At 36.6% G+C, this 25697-nt stretch overlaps 1 protein-coding gene across 3 annotated transcripts in view; it reads right to left on the bottom strand.

Moving 5' to 3' along the window:
• The window catches only part of DYM (dymeclin), a 427792-nt gene that overhangs the window by 90982 nt on the left and 311113 nt on the right, over nt 1-25697 (bottom strand). The window lies entirely within an intron of this gene.

Below are 25697 nucleotides of genomic sequence, written 5' to 3'. Positions count from 1 at the left end.
CCATAGTTATTCTATTAGTTTTTAATTCTATTTGGATAAATTTACCTTAATTATGATCATGACTGTTATTTTTCTATTGTTAATTTCAGCATGTATTTTGTTATGCAAGCTCATCTAATACGGTTTAATACTTCCAAATCTATAGGTTATGTGGTGGCTTCCTAGAGTCTCAGACTGAAACCAGGTCTCATAATTGGTGCCTCGGTGCTCCTGCCCTACAATCACACTAAAGACAGTACCGGCTGGGCTTATCACCATGCCGGTATCAGTTTGTTTCAAGATCCCATGGTGAGGCTGTTTCTGTGTACTCTTGCCTCCCCAGACATAGAATTTAACTGTTATTATTAACACATTTATTCAGGCTCTTTATTTCAATAAAGGATCTATTCCAGCTCCTAATTTCTAGCAGAGAACCTGGCACTAGTGTCTGGCCTACAGTAGCTGAGCTCCCAGCCACTTCTCCTCCTTCCAGCTCAGCAGGCTCACTGTTTTGACTGCTTTTTCTGTTTCTGTTCCATCAAGAAATAGCTGTCTCATTTTGGGATTTGGCTATGTGTTTAAAATGTTTTCTTTTTATGATTCATCTATTATTGTTATGTTTTTGAAGCAAAGGGGAGAAGATGAGACTTCAAATTTGGAACTAACAAGCTAATCTTGACCAGAAGTTGTCTGAATTATATTTGCTTCTCATTTTGGTATTTGAATTAGTATAGAAGAAGGAAGAGACTTCAAACTTCAGAATTCTCTCTCACAGTCATTTAAGGGCAACCCAATGAAATGGTATGACTACTTTAGAAATATAATCAAGTCGAAATATTAGCTTTCTGTAGAATTTTGTGTTCATATATATTTTATACACTCACTTATGCTAAGTATAAGCGCTGATATATGAAACTTATACTTCAAAAATTATCTGCAGATAGCTTAGAATTTCTGCTTTCAAACACATTGAGAGTTTATTTTCAATGTTTAAATAAGTAATTTGCTGAAACAAACAGGGTAATATACCCAATTCCTAAACAAGCATCTGCTAGTTTAAACCCAGGCTAAAATATTGACTACTTATTTTATTCCCAAGTCAGGGAAAGTACAAAATAGAAACTTTAGGCTGGGTACAGCAGCTCACACCTGTAATCCTAGCACTTTGGGAGACTGAGGCAGGAGGATCACTTGAGGCCAGGAGTCAAAAGCAATTTCAGCAACTGAGCAAGACCCCATCTCTACCAAAAAACTTAAAAATTATCTAGCTGTGATGTGGTGGTGCATGCCTACAGTCGAGTTACTCAAGAGGCTGAGGCAGGAGGATTGCCTGAGTTCAGGGGTTTGAGGCTGCAGTGAGCTATGATCATGCCACTGCACTCCAGCCTGGGCAACAGAGTGAGACCCTGTCTCAAAAAAAAAAAAAAAAAAAGAAAGAAAGAAAGAAACTTTATATGAATAAGCATGCTCTACATTAGTTTTTACTTTGCATGAATCTGACTAAAGGCTCTTTAAGAGTTACACTAACCCTCTTATTTTTAGAGTTATTGGATATTTTACCTAACTTATCTTACATTGTTTCTGTGACAAATTCTAATGCTATCTTTTACAGATTATATTCAGTTGCAGATTTAGAAATTAAATGAGGAGAACATATAGTTTCTAGTATTACTCAAATTGACTAATGATATACTGCGGGAGGTTACAGCAAACACATTTTATATGATATCATATTTGGCTGGACTGCCATGCTAGAATCTTCTGTATTTTAATGTACTACTATTTTGAAAAACAAAAATGAGAAACATATTTCAGAAGTAAGTTTAAAGAGTAGCTAATTATAATTTTCCGTCAATATTTACTTTAATATGTAACACTCTAAATAAGTTATCAGGCCAGGCGCAGTGGCTCACGCCTGTAATCCCAGCACTTTGGGAGGCTGAGGCAGGCAGATCACGAGGTCAGGAGATCAAGACCATCCTGGCTACCATGGTGAAACCTTGCCTCTACTAAATATACAAAAAATTAGCTGGGCGTGGTGGCACACACCTGTAATCCCAGCGAGATCGCCTACTGCACTCCAGCCTGGGTGACAGAGTAAGACTCTGTCTCAAAAATAATAATAAAAAATTATTAACATTTCAATATAAAGAATCCCTATAAACCTCAACATAGATACCCTTTTCATGAGGTTAAGAATAGTTTCCTTTCTGGTTATGCCCAGGGGTGAAATTCCAAATATTTAACAACTAGTTGGCACTGCTAGTCCTAGTGGATGCAGGTTGAGCACAACCAGGGCAGCCCTACTAGCTTGCATTGGCTGGAGGTCAGTGGTAGTAGTGATATAAGTACTCGTAAGCACTCTCTTTCAAGAAAGAGAAATAAAATCAAGTTTCCTTGAAGTCTGGTCTACGTTAATTGGTTTTATTATATTCCAAAAACTATACCAAGAATTTCTACGTGCATTACCTTTTTCAATTCAGCAATTCTTTAATTTATTTCTGACTAATTCAGTTATTATCTATCCAATTAGAAAGCTTAAAATTTGGTCAAAGAATTGTAAAATTATAAAACACACTCAGAAGATACAAAAGACACTAAAGTCACTCCCCTTAATGCTAGAATCCCTGTAACATTCATACCAAGTGGTCAACCAACCCATCCGTGAATACGGAACACTTTTGAAAGGCTCCTCATTCTTTCTACGCAGTACAGAAAGCTGTTGCAGTTTGGCAGAAATCCACCACTCTACTCCTGGTCGCTGGTCTTCAGTCTATTCCACTGCCATAGCTATCACCTTCTTCTCAAGCCCATCAGCAACCTCAAGTGTCCCTCAATACAACCTGGTTTAAAGCCTTCTCATCATCTTATTTGCACTTTGCTAGATGTCTAGCATTTGGACTGTTTTGATCACAGATGTAATGCTGTGTATTCTATTATCCCCATTAAGATACATAAGTATTTATACATTTGTAATCCTTGCAACTAATTCATTTCTGTTTTTAAGTGACAACAGTTCTCTGCTAACCACTACTTCAATTATCCTTTACGGAACAGACAGAATTCCTACTGTGTAAGTTGTTTCCTGGAAACTATGCTCTGGATCCTCCCATTGGTGTTGGAAGATCAACTACAGCTTCAAGGTACCAAGCAGATCATGAAATAATCACAAGCCACAGGAGTAAATTATGTACCCTGAGATTCTGATTTACTTAAAAAAAAAAAAAGTATCAAATTTTTGGCTAATTCTAATTTCAAAGGAAAACTATCTCAACAACTATAATTTCCCAGTTATTTGCATCTTCAACTTGCTATTCTGATTAGATGTCTGATGCAGGTACCTACTACATGTGGTAATAAACGAAATCCTTTATTTATTTATTTATTTATTTATTTATTTATTTATTTATTTATTTATTTTGAGATGGAGTCTCGCTCTGTCGCTCAGGCTGGAGTGCAGTGGCCGGATCTCAGCTCACTGCAAGCTCTGCCTCCCGGGTTCACGCCATTCTCCTGCCTCAGCCTCCCGAGCAGCTGGGACTACAGGCGCCCGCCACCTCGCCTGGCTAGTTTTTTGTATTTTTTAGTAGAGACGGGGTTTCACCGTGTTAGCCAGGATGGTCTCAATCTCCTGACCTCGTGATCTGCCCGTCTCGGCCTCCCAAAGTGCTGGGATTACAGGCTTGAGCCACCGCGCCCGGCCGCTTGTTTTATTTTTAAAAAGCATTATTGGGTTATAATCACCACTTGTAAAAAGAAGAAAAAAGCAGGAATTTGGAGAGTTTCTTGAAAATTACAAAATCATCCAAATTTCAGTATTTAAATAGACCTAAAATTTATCTAATCTCATTATTTTGGTGTCCGAATTTCAAATGGTATTTAATATTATTTGCTTTTTTTCATAAATTTTAAATGAGGTAGCATTTGTAAAGTCCTTAAAACAGTGTGTAACACATGGTAAGCACTATGTGGGTGTTACCCAAAACATCCACAAATACATTATCAAAGTATTTTGAAGGAGAAAAATCATTTTAACTTCAGACATTATCATAAAAAAATGGCTTCCCAAAGTTGAAATTACTATAAGTGCAAAGAACTCAGAACTCAAGTTTCTTAGTTTTAAATGTAAGCCCAACATCCCACTCTTACTAATTTATAAAAGTAGTCAATGTATAGAAAAAATGACTTACATTTATGAAATAAAATAAGATTTTACAGAAGACATGCTTTTGAAAATTAATCATATTTCCTCAGTATTGTGTCAAAATTAGCTTTGTCAGAAGTAGAATCTGCTGGCTCCTCAATGGAGCCATAATAGAATCTGCTGGTTCATCGATGGGGCAGCCACGGTATTTTTCCGCTTAGTCCTTACAGCTTCCACATCAGATAGGCTTTCTCCTCCAAAAAATGGGCATACTTATTTTACTGCAGACAATTTCAAACGTAAAAACAAGAAAATGATCCCATTTTCAGATGTTTCTGATATATCATACATGCTGGGAATGAAAGCTCAACAAATTCTATGGTTAAGTAGTAATTTCATATCAAATAGACAAGTTGGCCATTGTGGGAATGTTTTACCTTGTTAACAGCAGTCAGAGTTGCCTCTCATTCTCTAAACTTCCTTTTCCTTTTATGAGGGAATTTATACAGTTAAATAGTTTCAAATCTTTATTTTTAGTTTCCTTAAGAGAAGCATATGTATCTTGTTTGTATTAGTTTTGGGGGGATTCCAAGAGAGTTGTCTAAATTTCCTGCATTTTCAGCAGAAAATAAAACCTTCAACAAAATTAATGGGATTTTGCCAAAAGGGGGGAGTAGGGGGAGGAAATGCACAAGCAAGGTTCTCTTTAAAGTGAATGCGCCAATGGCCTTCAAAGGCAATCACTTGGTGATAGACTCTTGTTATCTTTACATTGTTAATTCTCTCGTGCACACACTGGAAAGTTTTGTGGCCATGTTATTTCTAGCCAGAACTGGATTTGTCCCAAAATACTGAGCTTCTGATAGAAAGAACAGTTTTTATATTACACACAAAATCAGAGCTGAAGAATACATACTGTGACCTAAAAAGACAATGGGTAACCTTAATAAAGCAGTGGGAGGGGGAGGCCATGAGGAGAGAGCAGTTACTGCACCACTGGTCTCATGCGGGGACATAAAACCATGTGGTCTTTTTCTATACTCCTTGGATGTGGTTTGAATGTGACCCACGAGCCTCAACCACAACACTCTGGAAAGTTGTTCTTTAACATACACTACTGCAAAGGCACTGGAGGCAGCGACAAGAGAACAGTGGCTGCCAGAGCACACTGGCTAAAGCCACGTTTTTCCACATCTGGAGAAGAGCCAGAGAACTCACACAAAAAGGAGTGTTCTGATTGAAATCCAACAGAGCTGCAGCCCCTGACAATCAGATTATGTCAGCAGGCCACTTGCACTAGGCAGAACTTGGGGTGCAGAATGGAGTTTCTCACCCTTCCTCAGGCCCCCTGCCAGCAGAAGAGACAAGTGCGTACCAGAGCTTGGTGTTCCATTTTTAAAAATTCAGTGTTTTCACGCGCACGTATGTTTATTGCAGCACTATTCACAATAGCAAAGAGTTGGAACCAACCCAAATGTCCATCAGTGATAGACTGGATTAAGAAAATGTGGTACATACACACCATGGAATACTATACAGCCATAAAAAAGGATGAGTTCATGTCCTTTGTAGGGACATGGATGAAGTTGGAAACCATCATTCTGAGCAAACTATCACAAGGACAGAAAACCAAACACTGCATGTTCTCACTCATAGGTGGGAATTGAACAATGAGAACACTCGGACACAGGATGGGGAACATCACACAGCAGGGCCTATCATGGGGTAGGGATAGGGATAGCATTAGGAGATATACCTAATGTAAATGATGACTTAATGGGTGCAGCACACCAACATGGCACATGTATACATATGTAACAAACCTGCACGTTGTGCACATGTACCCTAGAACTTAAGTATAATAAAAAAAAAAATTCAGTGTTTTACCTTAAGTATTAGTGTTCATTTTCATTCTTCTTAGACTATATTGGTGTTTTATTAGAAAAAGAGATCCCTTTCTACAGCCTATGAAAAGTAAAATATGAGTAGAACAATACTTTAGGAAGATGTGTCTTTTTTAAAAAAAATGTCTTTGACTTTCTACTGAGTGCCTCGTCTCATCCCAATCTGAGATCCAGGAGTCCCAGCACTGCTAATAATTAGCTGTGTGATCTTTGCTACATCACTTGAGTTACAGTTTTTATTTGCAAAAATAAGTACTTAAATAATTTTTAAAAACCCCTTCCTAACCTCAAGTCTCAGCTTCATAAAGTATTTAGACAATACTGAATTTGGAAAGTAAATTTTATTAATATAACCAAAAAATGTAATTAAAATAGAAAAGTATTCAGGGTAACTTCAAACTTCAGGAAAGTTCAGAATTTAGATTACCCTGCCACCTTGAATAGAGTCATTATTGGTTTTTAGAAGAAGAAAATCCAAAAACCTTTACAAGTAAAAATGCACAAAGCTAAGTTTCAAAATAATAATTCTCCAACCCAAGGAACCTATTGATTCTTCGGTTTTCAATATATGCTATTTATCTTTGATACTGTTAACACACAGAAGGGAAATAATCTCTAAACCTGTGTGTCATGGATTACACATTGACTTCAGAGATCTATGATGCTTGATGCCTTTTCTTCATTCTTTCTTGGGAAGAAGAGTCAGTGATGCCAAAAAAGACAGTAAATATGTACTGTCTTTTACATATGTACATATAGAGGTGTAACAAGCTCAAGTTAAACAAAAAGTTAAAAAGAGAGAGAGAGAGAGAGAGAAACAGAGTAGCTCCAAGTCCACAGAGAGAAGCTCCAGATTGGGTTCTAGTCCCAGTTTTGCCATGGACAGGGCACGTCACTTTCGCAGGCCTCAGTTCCTTCAAATGTAAGATAAACAGGCTATCTGGGTCACATGTGGACACATTATAAGGAACCTGGACCTCGGTTTCTGTGTAGGATGTGGAAAGTAACAAAGAATGACTCTCCTTAGTGAGGAGGAAAAAACCAGATAATAAATCTTAAATCTTCTTAAGTTCATCAGAATATGATTTCATAAGGCAACCAGACAAATGAATTCCAAAGAGGGTCAAGTACCTCTTCTAAGGAAAGAAGGAACACAAACACCTTTGGCTGAGCATGCAAGGAAGAAGTGGTATCCACAGAAGTGGCCAAGAAGAAAGCAGCTAAAATGTTGATGAATTATTAAAGGCTAAGTGTGGTCTAATGTGTCAGTCTTGAAACCTGAAGCCCAGATGCAAGAGATTTTATGTTCGCTTAAGAGCTCTTCCTCACTATCCTCTACTAGGTGCTCATGAGAAAGGCTGGTATGGAGCAGGAGACTGAAGAGGGCCCCTCTATCACTGCTCAAGCTTGCAGGAGGTGATAACTGCTGCTGGGGGCAGGTGCCAAGACTCACTTGCTTCCCTGACCCTTCTCTCAAGCTAAGAAAAAGCCTTAAGCTGCAGGGCAGCAAACCCCCTTGGCCTGTAGCACAGGCAAATTTTCATTGTCTCTAGGGGGAAGGTAGAAAGATGTCTGCCCCTGAACAAGAGGTAGGAAGCTCTCTCACCTCCAGGACACAGATAAAGATCCAATCCCGCTGATAGAGGAATAAAAGCAAAAATCTTTCTAGTCCTTCCTAGATTTGAGGAAGGAAACCAAGTTGGGTTCAGGATCCTATACTCATTCCAATATCAAGCACAGGTCTGCTACCACTGGAGAAGGGACAAGAATGCAGAGAAAGGTCTACCTCTGAGATCCAGGTGCACACAAGGAGTTTCCAGGATTGAGGCTGGACTAGGACAACAGAGAGATTTCTTCTCCAGTCCTACTGCTGGGACTGCTGAAAATGGAGTACTAAAGAAACACTGAAAAAAGCCCTCTGACGCTGTAGACTCCACCCTTTAAGCATAAAATAAAGAGCTGCTAGAGGAATCTGAAGCTGGTGGCACACTGAAGAAGCAAAACCCAACTCTGCTCAAGTTTTGACTAGAAGGAACCAACTCCCATTACCAGTCTAAAAGCAAAGGTCTCCCCATTTACAGGCATAAATGCTTTTAACCTCAGATTCTAATGTCTTAGCACAATGTCTGGCATTTGGTAGAAAATTAGACACATGAAAAAAATCATATAGTCCATAAGTCCATATTTTATCTTAGGTAAATTGTGTGTTTAAGTCTATTGTGCATTATTCTTTTGAGTTGTCAGGAAGCCCCTTTCTCCTACTTTACTAAAACAATTTTTTAATACGAGAAGTGCCTATTGACTTTTCCCTAATACCATTTCAAAATCTATTAAGATGATCATGACTTTTTTCTCCTTAGAATATTTACTATGAGTACATCAACCGATTTCCTATAATTATACAATGGACTATATGATTTGGTAGGCACTATGGCAGATGCTGGGTTGGAGTGGTGATCCAGGCATGTTCCTGCCCTCACACAGGCTACCATTTAGGGGAGAGGCACCCTGTGAAAGTACAAGGTGCTATGGGAGCACCTGGAATAGGGTTGGGGGTTTTGTAGGGAGGAGGACATAGCCGAATAGTAGGAACATAGGCCCTGGAGTCAGGCTTGAATCCCAGCTTTAGCATATGTTGACTATGTGTCCTTGGGCAAGTTACTGAACCTTTTTGAGCCTCAGCTTTCCTGTGAGAAAAATGAGAGAACTACTTACTTTAGAGGACGTAAGGATTAAATAACATATTTAAAATTATTTGTGGTCTTGCGTAGCAGATAAAGAGTGTTCCTTACATGGTGGTTATTGTAATGCTTACCACAAACAACAGACAAAATGCTAATCCAAAACAAGGAGGAAGAAAAAAGGAGGAAAAACACAAATATCCAACTTTAAGGTGACAAAGAGAATGTGACTACAGACATGGAGGACATTTCAATCTTCCTGCCTTGCAGATGCCACCTTCTCATTGTGTCCTTACACGGCCTTCTGTGAGCAGCAAGCAAGCAAGCAAGTGAGCTCTGGTGTCTTCGCCTTTTTTTTTTTTTTTTTTTTTTGAGGCAGAGTCTTGCTCCACCACGCCTGATTAAAAAAAAATATTTTTTTTGTATTTTTAGTAGTGATGGGGTTTTGCCATGTTAGCCAGACTGGTTTTGAACTCCTGAGCTCAGGCAATGCACCAACTTGGTCTCCCAAAGTGCTAGGATTACAGGCATAAGCTACCACGCCCAGCTTCTGCCTATTCTTATAAGGGCACCACCCCTACTGGATAAGGGGCACAGCCTTGTGTAACTTTAATTACTTCATTAAAGGTCCTGTCTCCAAACACAGTCTTACTGGGGGTTAGGGCTTCAATATATTAATTTGGAGGAAACAGTTTAGTCTGTAACACTTAACCATCACTAAAGCGACACAATCATACCTTCTCATACGTCAACCAAATAGTACCCACCTATGCAGTATTCTTAACAAGAAGGAGAATCTGAATCTGTTTCAGACTTTAGAGCTAACTTTAATTATAGTAAGTATGAGGGACAGAAAACAAGTTAAATGACACCAAAAGGAAATAAAAGGACATACCAGAATGTGAAAGATTCTACAGGACAAATGGTTCAATTTCTGCCGTATAATTGGAAGGGGGAAAAAAAGAAAGACAGGATTGCTCTAGATTAAAAGAGACAGGAGACACAACAACCAAATGTGTGAATTTTATTTGGATTCTGATTTTAACACATTGCCAATAGCCATTTTTGAGACTTCCAGAGAAATGTTAATATGCTGTGCATTAGATTATACCTAGGAAATATTGCTACTTTTGTTAGATGTGATAATGATATGTGATTATGAAAGAAAATGTTATTATTTTTAGAGACACATACCAAAATACAAAGGAGTAAAATCTCAAGATTTATTTAAAGATACTTCAGCAAAAGAAAAATAAAAAGCTCAGATGAAGGACATATGACAAAATCTAATTGCAGAAACAAGGTAATAAGCATATGGGGGTTCATTAAACTACTTCTGTGTATTTTTGAACTTTTTCATAATAGAATTTTTTAAAATTGACAACTTAAAGGGAAAATTGTGTAGGAAACTATAAATTCCTCAACCTGACCTAAGATCAAACAAAAAATATGAAGAGAATAACCATGAAAAAAAGGAAAAATCTGTCAGAGATACACTGTTAAAAAAGGGGGTTGGGTTCACATGGTTTTATGAGTAAACTCCTTTATATCTTCAATGAATATATAATTATTATGACATTTAAGCTTTCTAAATCAGAAAAAAAGAACATTTCTGATTTTGTTATTCCTTAACCAGGGGTAACGTAACTATAATTTCAAAAATTGGTACAGTTAGTTGAAAAATAAAAATAAAAACCAACATCATTAAAATACTTAAACATATGAATATTAAATTCAACACTGTGCTAAAAAGGTTACAATCCAAGTAATTTCAAGAATTCTGGAAAAGTACAATTCTAGGAAATCTATTGATGTACTCACAGTAAATATTCAAAGGAGAAAAAAAGTCATGATCATCTTAATAGATTTTGAAAAGGAATTAGGGAAAAGTCAATAGGCACTTCTCATATAAAAAATTGTTTTAGTAAAGTAGGAGAAAGGGGCTTCCTGACAAACAACTCAAAAGAATAATGCACAATAGACACAAATACACAATTTACCTAAGATAAAATATTAAAGTATGTTCAACTTTGCTGGTAAACAATGTCTGTTAAACTATAATGTTATATATTTTTTTGCCATTTGTTTTTGTTATAAGAACAACAAATGATTGTAATTCTGTGTTGTCAAGTAGAAAGGAGATGGCATTCTCAACAGAGCACTGATGCAAGTATAATCTGAAACTACTTTTCCAGGGACCCAATTATAAATATGTACTTAAGAGTCTTAAAAAATGTGAAGACTCTTTGTCCCTGCAATTCTAATATTATAAATTTATCCTACGGAAATAAGATTGTGTCCACAGATTTACTTTGTGGATGTCTATTGTACAGTAACAAAAAATTTTCATCATCCCTGAATTTGTTTTCTGTTACTGTCATAACAAACTACCACAAATTTAGCTGCTTAAAACAACACAAAATTTGTCGTCTCACAGTTCTGCATTCAGATAGGTTTGGTTCCTCTGCATCTAATGAGGCCAAAAGCAAGGTGTCAGCCGAGCAGGGTTCTTTTCTGGGAGCTCAGGGAGAGAATCTCTTCCGAGTTCATTCAGGTTAGAGGCATTCAGTTCCTTGTAGCTGCAGAGCTATTCTTCTGCTGGTATAAGCTGGGAGTCTGTGCCTGCATTCCCCATCACATTGCCCCTTTCATCTTCAAACCAGCAATGGCAAGCCAAATGCCACTCAGCTTTGAAGCTCTCTGAGATCCCCATCTAGTACATCTCTCCTGCTTTGGCTGGACAAGGTTCTCTGCTTTTGAGGTGTGTTTAGGTTAAACCCACCTGGAATAACCAGTCTAATGTCCCATTTTTAAGGTCCAAAACCTCAATTGTATCTGCAAAGTCCCTTTTGCTATGTAACTTAACTCACCTACAGGTTCTGGGGATAGGATGTGGACACCTTTCAGGGGCCATTATTATATCTACCACAATTCCAAAGGTCCGATAGTAGATGACTGATTAAATTATAGTACATCTGGACAGAGCAATACCATGAAACTATTAAAATGAGGTATCAAGTAACTAACTTTGAAATACATAAAACAGGATGGATTGATTGATAGAAGAACAGCGAGATAAATAGAGGGTAATAAAGCAAGTCCGGTAAAATGTTAATTTACTGGAGAATCTGCGTGGTAGGTATATGGACATTTACTGCAACATTTTTCAACTTTTTTGTATAGTTGAAAATTTTAATAATAAAATGTTGGAGAAAAAAAACCAATTAGCCCCAATGATCCAACTTCACTGGGTGAAAATCTAGACATTTATGAAGATATTTCTAGCAAAGCAGCAGGATTAAGCTTTTGCATAATGGTTTATAAGGAGATTAAGTTTCAAACAGCATTAAATATCACCTCATTTTAGTTTTCAAGTAATTAGCAAATTAAAATAGAAAAACAATAGTATAGGATACATTTTTTGAATTGTTAGTGAAAAGCCAAATAATATGCTTGAGGAATTTCTTTTTTTCAAAAGGAAAGTTCCTTCTAGAATAATTAACATATAAAACAAATGCTGTCTTGATTTAATTATTTCTAGATGGAAATAAGTGAATCCACCTCACAGTTTAACAAAATTTGACAAAACAGATCCTCAGCTTATTGAAATAGACAAACAGTAAAATGAATAGAAAATAACCATGATGATTTCACAAACATTAGCTGAGTGCCAACATCATGACATGTAGCATTGTCTTAGGCACTGAGAACAGATACCAAGGATATAAAATAAGATGTAGTCCTTGTCATTTATTTCACCTTTGAGTTATAAAACCTTTCTAGTTTTGTAAGGCAGAAATCTATCAAAAACACTTCTCTCAGCCGGGCGTGGTGGCTCACACCAGTAATTCCAGCACTTTGGGAGGCTGAGGCAGGTGGATCACCTGAGGTCAGGAGCTTGAGACCAGCCTGGCCAGCATGGTGAAATCCCATCTCTACTAAAAATACAACAAATTAGCCAGGCATGGTGGCAGACACCTGTAATCCCAGCTATCGGGAGGCTGAGGCAGGAGAATCGCTTGAATCCGGGAGGCGGAGTTTGCAGTGTGCCGATATTGTGCCACTGCGATCTAGCCTGGGCAACAAGAGCAAAACTCCATCTTGGAAAAAAACAAAATATAAAAAAACCACTTCTCTCCAGATATGTAAATAAACAACATCTTAAAAAAGAAAAAAATGGCTATTTCTACTTGGAAATAATACTGCAGATATAATTGAAGAATGCTGAACTTCACTGAAGACACAAAAAACTACTGTCATAGATTCAAATCAGGAGCAACTACTCTGTGTATTAAAGACTCCCCAGTTGTATGAAAAATCGGTCAGATATAGAAGAGGAAATACTGTGGCACAGGAGTTAACAGGCCAGGCTCTTAAGACTTGCCTTTGAATCCTTGTTCTACTATTTACTGCTTATGTGACCTTGGGTGAGGGTCTGAACCTTGATTTCATTATCAGAAAAACTATTACAGAAGAGTGGAAATGAGACAATGAACATGCAAAACACCTACCCCAATGCCTAATACAGAGTAGCAGCTCATGAAATTGTTGCTCTTACTAATAAAAGCAATGGTAATAATAAATGTTTCTTATCAGGTACAGATGTATTTGGGAGGTATAAGAAGGCTATCAGGCACTAAGAGAAACTAATGTTTTCTGACTTGTAGTTTAATGTCTTCTTACAGAGAAGTGTTTCCATCAGGCCGAAATTTGAATTTTAGAACATTTAAGTGCATTACAATGAAATGCTCTAAGCTGTGAATCTGAGATCTTTAAGAACCTAAATGCTATTGTTATACTAAACTCTGGTTAATCTCCTTAGAAAATATTATGTATATGTTTAAAAAATATTTTAAGTCCAGTGCTGAAATAGAGGTGACCCTGATTGGAGACAGCCTGCTTCGAAACCTCACTGCATTATAACTATATTTCACAATCATGACCAAAATTTGTATTTATGGTTGTCTAATGAATGGAATCAATGCCTACATTTTGTCCAAACAACTGCTAATGCTCATGATTCAGTCAAGGTCAACAGCAGTGAGGCTAACTCAGTCTGCTGGTACAATTAGAGCAAGGGATCACTGAAGTTGCCATGGAAACTTCCTGTGGCCCAGCCATTGCCATTCAGGAACTTTAGAAGGCAATCCTGTATTAAATTTGCAATTTATTTCCTGTGGCAGAAACTAATTTTAAAAACAGTTTGAAAGTCCTTAGAGTAATGAAGAATCCTTACTACAGCAAGCATTACTATAACAAGATGTCTTCAGTACAAATAGCATTGGACTTATATTTTCAAAGCACCAAAGGAACCCAAAAGCATACATGTATGTTGTATATATATCCCAATTTTTAGCTACTTTTATGATTACATGGTTTTAAATTACAAATTTTTCATTCATTATAATCTATTTTTGCATTTTTATGATAATGAATTTAGTTTGGGGGGATAGGACTTAATATGTATAATATTTATAAGGGTATGACTTAAAATGGCTCAACTTGGGGATCATATTCTAACAATCAATTATGCCATGAGTTGGGAGCTGCTTGTCATTTTGCTATATGGTGTCAATTTCTTTGGAAGAGACAAATGCTTAATTTTATTTTACTGAGAGTCTTCTTGGGAAGAATTTTGTAGAAACAACTCTCAATATGTAAAATATAAAACCAGAAATAAAAACACTCTTAATGAAGCATGAAGGAAATCCTCTTTTTTTGAGGCAAAGAAAAGTTGATATTAACGTAGAAATGCAGAAAAATGCTATTAAAGGAGTGTTCTCAGTCAAAATTTACTTCGCAAGTAAGAATGTGATCCCTACCCAACTCCCTCCTTTCTTCTATTGCATTTCTTTAATCCACTCATGTCGGTTTGGGTATACGGAAAAGATTTTGTTATGAGGAAGATATAGAATGCAAGTAAAACACATTTTATGGTAATGAATACATGATAACAAGAAAACATTCAGTACTCATACTAGTATCAATGGCAACAAAGCTAAAACTCACTTGGTAGCATTAGTATAGTGACAGTACAGAATGAAGATACAGCTGATTCTACAATGTGTGAACCTTGTAACATTTGCATAGGACAATCCTATCCCCAGAACACACTAAATTGACCACCACAGCATATCTTCTGCTATGACCAAGGTGACAAGTAGACATTTCCTTCCTGCGCAGACCTACTTCACGGTGGGGCCATGAGAATTGAATGAGTTAAATAACACACTCAGAACAGGCCTGGCACTTGGTAAGTAGTAACAGAACACTTTCCCAGTCCTGTCTTGGTGAAATGGAAAGAATACTGGCAGGGAGTCAAAAGACCTCGGTTCTAGACCTGCCTCTGCTAAATAGTTGCCTCAGAGTTTAAGCAACTCATTTAATCTGAGAATTTCTTTTCTTTTGTTAAGTAGAAATATAATGCTTGCCTGCCTTATAAAGTTATGAGAATTAACTAACTTGAAAATGACTTGTTAACTGTAAATGCTACAGAAATGTATAATCAACCATGCTGATTAAGACTGAATTTTTGCCTTTGACTCTAGAAACCCTGCCATCCCCTAATTCAGTAGGAATATTAAGAAAGAGCAATAAGGGTAGATAATTTAGCACTGGATAAAGGAAGTGGCCATAATTCTCTTTGGTCAGCTGTCCTCTAAGTTTGTAAATAATAGATAGTTTTTCTTTAGTTAAAAGCAAACCATGCTTTCCCTAAGATCCAAAGTCAGAGATGTCATGAGACAGGCACCAGTTCCAGTGGGACAGACTGTACACACCACCTAAGCACCGATCACAGAGATAGGGAGCAACAGAAAGTATTTTGTAGTGAACACAACTCATTTAACCTTGGGAAGCGCCTAAATGTGCACAGAGGCAACCAGAAAAACTCTGCCACATTTCGTCAACAAAGCCAATGATCAGTTACAATATTTCTAAAAACCCTTTGGTTTTACACTGGGAGTTAGGTGAACAAGAAATCTCTATGCCCAAAGAATAGGAAAATGGTAGTATAAAACCAATTTTTGTAATCTAATTGCCTTCTTAATAAAATTGCCTCACCAAGCAAAATGTTTAGGAAGGAGTTTTTCTTTTTTATGTATGTGATTTATATATAAGAAACATGTCGTGCCATTATTTGAACTAATTTACTGGTTATTATTCAATAGTCACTGCTAACTCTAACCCTTTGGTATGTCAACAAGTCAAATAAAAGAATGATTATAACCTTCTAAATGGCTTCAACTTTATGTCAATTAAATCTTGAGTAAATTGGATGAGGAATCAGACACGCTGAACAAGAAGAATAAGAAAACTGAAGGCAAAGACACAGAGGGAGAAATTAAAAATGCATTAACTGCACACACAAAAAACCACAGTTGCAAACTGCCTTTTACAAAAGATCCCAGAACAGTTGCTATCTGAATATTCCCTGTACCTCCTAGGGGCTTTGAGAACATGGATACTTAATACCTGCCCAGCATTCTCTGCTTCACTGTAATTTACTGGTTTTGGTAGGTTCGCTTCAATGTAATCTAGGCAGGTGGGGAAGTCTTATTAACGTCTTCAGATTAACAGGCTAATTGATGCAACTTAATCAGTTCTCCCAATAGCTACCAATATATACCACAATATTCCCAGATGAAATGTGTCATTTATTTAACAAATACTAAACAGGTGACATTATGAACAGGTACAGTACTAACTGGAATTTAGAGTCCAGTAGGGGAGAATTGAAAATTGTGAAAAATACTATGAAAGCGGAGAAAAGGGAAGATAAATAAGTATTAATACAATTTAGACTGAGACCTGAATACAGAAGTACAGGAAGTGTCTGATTTAAGTCTTCATATTATAATACTTTCAAGAGTTTCAGTCAAGTGTCATTAGAAATTCCAATTAAATGAGGAGTAATACCAGAAATAGGAGAAAAGGTCTAATTGTGGAATGCATAATTTATTAGCAGTTACAGCCAATCTCTCCAGAATTACCGAGAGTTAGACTATGCTTTAGGGAGGGAGGGTGCTGATGAGCCTATTAACTGTATAGACTAATACCTAGAAGATAATATATTAAGCTCAGTTTTGCAAATGATTTCAAAAATTTATTGTACATGAGGAATGGCTTTCCTGTTCTCATTTTTCTTTTTCCTAAACTTTTGTTGTAATTTTAATTTTTATCAAAGTGATAAGAGAGCAGTTGAAATTCAAGACTACCAGACTTAAAACAGAAAAGGAGCAGTCCTCTGATCCATCCTTTCCCTTCCCCCAAATCCATGACCTAGAGGCAAATACTTTGGACCATTTTAGCTATTTCCTCCAACATTTGCCTTCTTATTCTGAAATAATGTGTACTATTATTTTAAATTTTATAATTTTCAATTATCTATTGACTCCTTATTCTTAAAAAATGAGGCATTCCCTCTTCTAAATTAATTTTAGAATGAGCTTACTAAGTTTTACTGATTTACTAAACTGTGAAAATATCCATTTTTAAAACCACTGTTTGAGGGAGACAACTAAAATGAAATGGATATTCCTTTAAAATAAATGACTGAAAGAAACAAAGCCAATAATTAACTGGGAATCTGAGAATAAGATCATGCTTCAAATTTACGATACTGCTTTGAGACAATGGTAGTTAAGCAAATCCCCTTATATCTGAATGTCTATCATTAAAATGAAGAAAACAGAACAACAGTTTATCAGGCTCAGTTTTTAGAGGAAAAACTGGGTCTGGGAGTGCTGGAGCATTTTCAGAGTGCTCTGCAAATTCAATTAGGACTCTCTTAACTGCACCCCATGGTCATTCCCTTTGACTGACAAATTTATTTTGTAACTCTCAGAATATGATGAATCCTAGGTTGTTGGTTTTTTCCTTTTCTTATTCTCTTTTGTTTTCTCTTCTTTTCTTTCTTTTTAAGAGTCTGGCATTCCCAATAGGCACAGCGGTAATCCTGCTGGCTTTCTCTCTTACTCCTGTGCCATTACATTTAATTTGTGTGCTTTTATAACTTTGTACTTACGCCCACAGGCTTTTGAACAATGGGCACCCATTCAATAAATTCAAAAAATAAATGACTTGATGATTGTAAGTGCTTTGAACTCAATGGACAGAGGGCTCTACATAAGTAACATAATAGTAAAGAGGCTAGGATAAAACATTAAAAAGAAAAAAACAGTCTAAAGCTTTTTCAGAAGACACACACACACATACACACACAGAGTTGTCATCCTTTGTCACATAGCACTCATTTTCCTCATTTGTACTCAGTTCTCAAAACCTTTTCCTCTATAGTTTTTGATAGGAAAATGACAAACATTTGTAAAGCAGAAATACATTTATACATACTTTCAAGGAGTATTTCCTTGAAATGGGCTGATCACTGCAAGGTTTACTATATAATGTAAGAGATACTTAAATACATCCTGCAATCTCATGGAAATAATTCCAGTGTTATGATGAGGCCATTTGCAGCTTCCTATAACCTAAGACATGGTAATACACTTTGACTTTAGTATTTTTCACTTGGTTTATTAAGCATAACTTGATTTAAAATCTGATACAAATTTTAAAAAGTCAAGCTATTTAGCAGCTATAAAATTTATTATGAGCTGTTATTAATTAATGTAGTGATATAAAACTTGTATTTTAAAAAAGTTTACCTATTATCACTAGACTCCACACAAACTTCATAAAGTTGGGTTGGCTAAAAAACAGGAACAGGGGTATGGACATATCCTAAGATAAGACAGGCTAAATAGGAGACTGAGAATAATAAATTTCATGCCCTTTCTTACTTAGACTTCAACTAAAAAACCTATTCCCTAAGAGAATCCTCTCAAGATTAATTAATCTAGCTACTTGTCAGTTTTTACTATTCAAAATAATCCCCACTTTTCCATGCCCAGACACCACCTCTGTTTTGCCAAATCCAATGTACATGTTTTAATCCTCATCTTACCCTCAATCTTCAATGTATGATTGTTCACTATTTCTTCCATTTTAAGAGATGCCTGCCTGACACCATGTTCTTGTGGTTTTTCTGATTCTTTTTATTAACATTTTCTCTTCTACCCAGCTTCTGAAGGTTGGAGGTCTCTCAGAGCTCTGGATTGATCCCTCTTTCCTTCCCATTGTTCACTCATCAATTGCCATGACTCCGAACATTTTATTTATGATGATGTCACCTACATTTCTATCTATGGCCTAGCCTTTTCCTCTTGAGTTCCAAGCCACTGTGATCTCTAGCATGTTGAAAACTGGCCTCCCAGCCTCAACACTTAGCCCTTTAAATCACTTCTCCATAGTGCTTTTTTCAAAGGTACATCAAGCCAGGTTACTCCACTGCCCAAAATCCTTCAATGACTTTATGCTGAACTATGGCTAACCTCCAAACTCTTTACCATAAATGGGCTCATCAGGACTTGAACACAGCCCTACAATGACCTATTCCTTCAAACTCATTTAATGCTACTTTCTCCCACTATCCACACTCCAAACTATACTGGTCTGTTACCAGTTTCTTGAATAAACAGAGCCCCGTCCTGCTTCAGGCCTTCACACATGCTGTTTAAAACGCTCTATCCTCATTCTTTCTCTGGCAACTCTTATTCATCATCAGGTCTCAGTTAAATATCACTTTCTCAGAGAGCAAACCCCTGAACTCCTAAGTCTCTAAATCTAAAATAGGATTCTTGTGATTCTCTTGCATTATGTCCCTGTTATTTTAGCTCCATTTTTAATTGCTAAATGATGTTTATTTTCCCTCCACTAGCTTCTTGAGGCAAGGTCCATGACTGCCTATTCATCGCTATGTACTCAATGTCTGGGACAAAATATGACATGAATAAAATCAATAAATATGTTTTTTTTTGAGACGGAGTCTTGCTCTGTCGCCCGGGCTGGAGTGCAGTGGCCGGATCTCAGCTCACTGCAAGCTCCGCCTCCCGGGTTTTACGCCATTCTCCTGCCTCAGCCTCCGGAGTAGCTGGGACTACAGGCGCCCGCCACCTCGCCCGGCTAGGTATTTTTTTTGTATTTTTAGTAGAGACGGGGTTTCACCGTGTTAGCCAGGATGGTCTCGATCTCCTGACCTAATAAATATGTTTTAAACATATTTATGGATGATGTTTTCCTTGTATTTATTCCATATTTTGCTTCTGCATCTACTATATCTATTCTATTTAAATGATAATTAATTATGGCTAATTAATTATAGTGTGTTTATTTTCAGATGTAGAATTGAAACTCAAAAAGATTAAATAACTTCCTCATTGTCACATGGCTATTGAGAGACAGAACTAGGATTCAAATCCAGGTATTTCTAATCTAGAGTCTTTGCTCTTGGGTGGGGAAACTGAAGGTTGGACATATGAAGTGATTTGCCAATGACTTAAGAAATGAGAATTTGAAGGGTTTGCTTTCATTATGAAAAACAGGATGCATGTTATTACATTACTCATGTATTGAGAATACAGATTTTCTACAATCAATTCTTTTTTGTCTCTTTCCAGACAAAAAATTTCCAGAGTCTGTTTTAAAAGCATTTCTGTTAGATGCAGACTTCGTCTCTGTTGGACTTGAATCTCCAGTAGAGAAAGGGAAAGGCAGAGTACTTTATCTATTTGCATCTGGTAAATAACAAGTCCTTTTTGGTATAAAATTTTTGAGTTACTTACAAAAGAATAGGTTAACCCTGGGCATCACTATACCAGTTATTTTTCATCTCCCACAATCACCAACACAGTAGCAACATATCATCCCCCTAACCGGAAAGATGATAAGGTGCTATTGATAAAACCCCAGTTAAATGAAGTTATAAATGTTTAAAACTGAGAAAAATAGATACCATTTAATCATATATTCTAAAGCCCATAATTCAATCAGAAATAGATTGTTCTCATGTTCAGATCAATTTTCCTCAGAAAGACTATATGGAAAAGACCTTTTCTTACTTTCCATTCCTGAACAATGATAATCATGTTTGAATACAATCATGATATGATCATATCTATCATTTACTGAAAACCTACTATGATCATGGCATTATGCCAAGAACATTACACATATAATTACAAATATTCAATCCAATTCTGGAAAGTAGATATTAGTATTCTCACTTTATACATGAGAGCACAGTAACTTCTCTGAGGTAACTATTTACTAACCAACACAGCATAGCTAGTAAATCCTAAAATGGGGAGTGAAGTCTGTCTGACTTGCAGCCTAAGTTTATTCCTTTATGTCATAGAGTAATGAAAAGAGAATTTTAAATAGCCTTCCTCAGTAATAAGCTTTGGTTTTAGGTGATAAGAGAATAAAGGGCCTATCTTCCTATCTTTCAGGTGGTAGAAGTTGTAGTGGTAGTAATTAAGGTCACTAATATTTACACAGTACTTGTTATATGCCAAATATTTTGCTAAGTACTTTTGATGCAGTATTTAATTTAATTCTCATAAAATTTGGCAAGCCAGATACTGTTATTATTTAACTGTTGAGAAAACCAAATATCAGAGAGGTTAACGTCAAGGTCACATAAAGGTTAAATCTAGTTATTTCTGATTCCCAATACTCATATTATTTAACTTAAAAAAAAATTGTGGCAAAATAAACATAAAATTTACCATTGTAACCACTGTTGAGTATCCAGTTCAGTGGTACCAGGCATATTCACACTGCTGTATAACCTCTGTAACTTTCTTTATTGGGAAATTTCAAATACATACAAAAACAGACAGGATAGTATAATGAACTTCCATGTACCTATCACCCAGCCCATCAACTCATGGCTAATCTTGTTTCCTTATACTCATTCATTTCCTCTTCTCCAGTGTTATTCTGAAGCAAAGTTCAAACAAATCTTTCAACCATAAATATATTGGTTAAGTATCTCTAAAATATAAAGATTCTTTTAAACCAATTTTCACACATAAAAAATCAATGTAATTTGCACACATAAAAAATAAACAGTAATCCCTGAAAATAAGTACTCAACTTTCTAATTATGTTTTAAAAAAAAGTTTCTTAAAGGCAGAATGAGAATTAAAATAAAATCTCTATGGTGTAATTGATCTTCATTAATGTGTTTTTCTCTCTCCTTTCTTTTTTTTTTTTTTTTTGAGACAGAGTCTCGCTCTGTCGCCCAGGCTGGAGTGCAGTGGCCGGATCTCAGCTCACTGCAAGCTCCGCCTCCCGGGTTTATGCCATTCTCCTGCCTCAGCCTCCCGAGTAGCTGGGACTACAGGTGCCCGCCACCTCGCCCGGCTAGTTTTTTGTATTTTTTAGTAGAGACGGGGTTTCACCGTGTTAGCCAGGATGGTCTTGATCTTGTGACCTCCCAAAGTGCTAGGATTACAGGCTTGAGCCACCGCGCCCGGCCTCTCTCTCCTTTCTTACTGCAATTTGTTAGTTGAACACATCAGATGATTTGTTTTATATAGATTCTTTTTTGGTGGTGTTTAATTTTTCTCTGTTCTGGGTATTTCCAGAAAATTGGTAGCTAAATCTACAGGCTTGGTCAGATTAGTTTCGTGGGTTTTTTTTTTTTTTTTTTTAAAGCAAGACTACTTCATAGATGGTGATGTGTTCTACATTAGGAGAAATATAATGTATGGTTCCCTCTTTAGAAAAGTTCATAGCCACTAATGCTCAATGCTTGAATCTACTAATTAGGGTTGCAAAATAGTGATATTCTAATTCTATCATTTTTTTTTCAGTTATTAATATTTCTCTAAAGAGGAACTTCTCCATATCTACTATTTTGACATCTAGTGTTACCATCTTATTTGAAAGGCAGGACAAATCCCTAGTTCCTTTTAGTGGAAATCTGGTTGTTACAGATGCTCAAAGCTGTTATTGGGTTGGTCCCTGTTTCCATGAGTTCAAAGGACAGAAGTAGAATGACTAGATAGAACTATAAATATTAAAACAACAAAAGCATAAGTCGATGAAGATACTTCCTATTCAAATTCAAGATCAAAGGGTTTTTACTTAATCTCTTCTATTTTAAATCTGCATATAATGTTTCCATGTCAAAATCTAGGTTCCTGGGCCAGGCACACCAGGGCTCATTTCTGTAATCTCAGCATTTTGAGAGACTAAAGCAGTAGGACTGCTTGAGGGCACGAGTTTCAGACCAGCCTGCGCAACACAGTGGGACCCTGCTGCATTTACAAAAAGTAAAAATCTTAGCTGAGTGTGGTGACGCATGCCTAAAGTCCCAGCTACTCGAGAGGCTGAGGCAGGAGTACTGCTTGAGCTCAGGGGTTCAAGGCTGCAGTGAACTATGATCACACACTGCACTCCAGCCTGGGCAACAGAGCAAGATCCTATCTCAAAAAAAATCATATATAATTTTCATATATAATATACAAATACAGGTTCCCAATGGGAAAACTAAATTAGAATATTTCACAATTATTCATTTGTTTTATTAAACTCATATTACACATGTCTTGAAGTAACAATATAAAGGTTTCTATACAAATGTCATTAGCAAAAACTGTTTTTTCAATTGTGTCTTTAAGGTATAGCCTACTAGGAATAGTCACTTAGATGTCTGGTTATGCCACCAAATGGACATATATTTAGGTTCACTGATTTCAATTTATTTAAATTTTTAGAGACTGCTCCTTTAAATTTTTGTTTCATAATCATGTAAAATATTTATGGAGTTCTTAAGTTACATCAAAGAACAAAAAATATTCAAAGAAGTCTAGTTTCATTCCTCTTTCACTTTTCCCCAATTTCTTCACTATCTGTATAGGTAACTGTTTAACAATTTTTTTTTTCTATAGTTTGTCCTTCCCTTATTTGTTTTCAAAATATAAATAGACACAAATGGGTATCATCAACCTGTCCTGAGGATGCCTATGTGGTAGCATATGGAGCTTCATATGGAGATGTTTTCATTAATTTTTATAGCTGCATGGTATAATACTTTCTTGTGTGAATGTACCAAAACTTATTCAATGAATTCTTACTGATGGAGCTGTAGGTAGAAGATTTATCTGCTTGTTTTTAATGTCCTCATATATATTTCTATGTATTCAAGTATTTTATGTAAGTAGTCTTTCAATATGTGGTCCATTTTACTTCTTTTCTTTTTATATTTTAGTTTTTACCTTTTTTTTTTTTTTTTTGGTATTTAGGAAGGTTTATATCTTTGCTCTAATAGGTGCCTTTACATGAATAACTTTATATAACTCCCTAGTCCCCTTACTTTGTCATTTTCTATTGATTCCCTACTATATGTAATATTGAAATTAGCTAATTGCCTCCTTTCCTTCCTCCTCCTTCTCTCCCAGCATCTGATTTGAAGTAATATCCTAAATCCCTTTCTATATATCCAGGGTATCCTCAAGGAAATGATGAAATCAGAGAATGCAGAAGCTAAAAACAACCACAAAAAAAAAACACATTAGAAAACAGAAAATGTACTTTAAGACACATTTTTAAAATTGATTTAAAATTTTTTAAATTAATTAATTTTTGGAGACACAGTGTCTCCCTATATTGCTCAGGCTGGTCTCGAACTCCTAGGCTCAATACATTCTCCTGCCTCAGCCTCCCAAATTGCTAGATTACAGGTGCGAGCCCCTGCACCCAGCCTTTAAGATACATGTTAAATGCAAGAAAATCAAGGGTCAACATGGCAAAATAAGTTGCCCAAGCTCATAGTAAATTACAGTTAGCTTAAAAACAGAACAGTCTGTCACTCTATCCAAAACCTTTCTGGATCATTCCTCAATTAGCATTTGTTTAAGATGATTATAAACAAGATTCAGATAAACTCCTTTCCAGCCCCAATACCTTGTTAGGGGTCTGTGAGGCTCCTGGTTCAAGGCCTTTGCACTCCCTGCTCTATTTTATTAGAGTAGCACCAGGGACCGTTTCATGGAAGACCATTTTTCCATAGATGCAGGGTGGTGGAGGTGGTGCTTTTGGGATGATGCAAGCAAATTACATTTATTGTGCACTTCATTTCTATTATTATTACATTGTAATATATAATGAAATAATTATACAACTTACCATGATGTAGAATCAGTGGGAGACCTGAGCTTGTTTTCCTGCAACTAGACATCCCTATCTGATGGGAGGCAGTGACAGATCATCGGATATTAGATTCTCATAAGGAGTGTGTAACCTAGATCATTCACATGTGCAGTTCACAATAGGGTTCACACTTCTATGAGAATCTAATGCTGCTGCTGATCTGACAGGAGGCGGAGCTCAGAAGGTAATGGAGTGATGGGGAGCAGCTGCCAATACAGATGAAGCTTTGCTCACTTTTCTGCCGCTCACCTCCTGCTGTGTGGCTCAGTTCCTAACAGGCCATGGACCAATACTGGTCCATGAGAATACACTTCCCCTAGATATCTACAAAACTCATTCCCTCTCCTGCTTTAGGTCTTTGTTCAACTATCACCTTCTAAATGAGATATATGCTCCACTGATCACCCATATGCACTGCTACCTCCCATTCCCAACACTCCCCGTCTCTTCATCCTGCTTTATTTTCCCATGGAACTTGTTACCTTCTAACATTTTACTGATTTTTTTCATTCATTCACATATGTATGAAATTATTATATATCTCTCCTCACATTAGAATGAAGGTTTCATGAGAGCAGAGATTTTTTTTATTGTCACTGGGCAGAGGCCAGTGCCTGGAACATAGAAATTGCTCATTAAATATTTGTTGGATGAAAGAGTAAGAAATTTCAAGCACCATTACAAAGTGGTTTTTTTTTTTTTTTTTTTTTTTTTTTTTGAGATGGAGTCTTGCTCTGTCACCAGGCTAGAATGCAGTGGCATGATCTTGGCTCACTGCAACCTCTGCCTCCTGGGTTCAAGCGATTCTCCTGCACCTCAGCCTCCCGAGTAGCTGGGGCTACAGGCACGCGCCACCATGCCCAGCTAATTTTTGTATTTTTTTAGTAGAGACAGGGTTTCATCATGTTGGTCAGGATGGTCTTGATCTCT

This window comes from Rhinopithecus roxellana, chromosome 21 (genome assembly GCF_007565055.1).
Source record: "Rhinopithecus roxellana isolate Shanxi Qingling chromosome 21, ASM756505v1, whole genome shotgun sequence".
Classification (NCBI taxonomy): domain Eukaryota; kingdom Metazoa; phylum Chordata; class Mammalia; order Primates; family Cercopithecidae; genus Rhinopithecus; species Rhinopithecus roxellana.
This window is presented reverse-complemented; position numbering and strand designations above follow the sequence as displayed.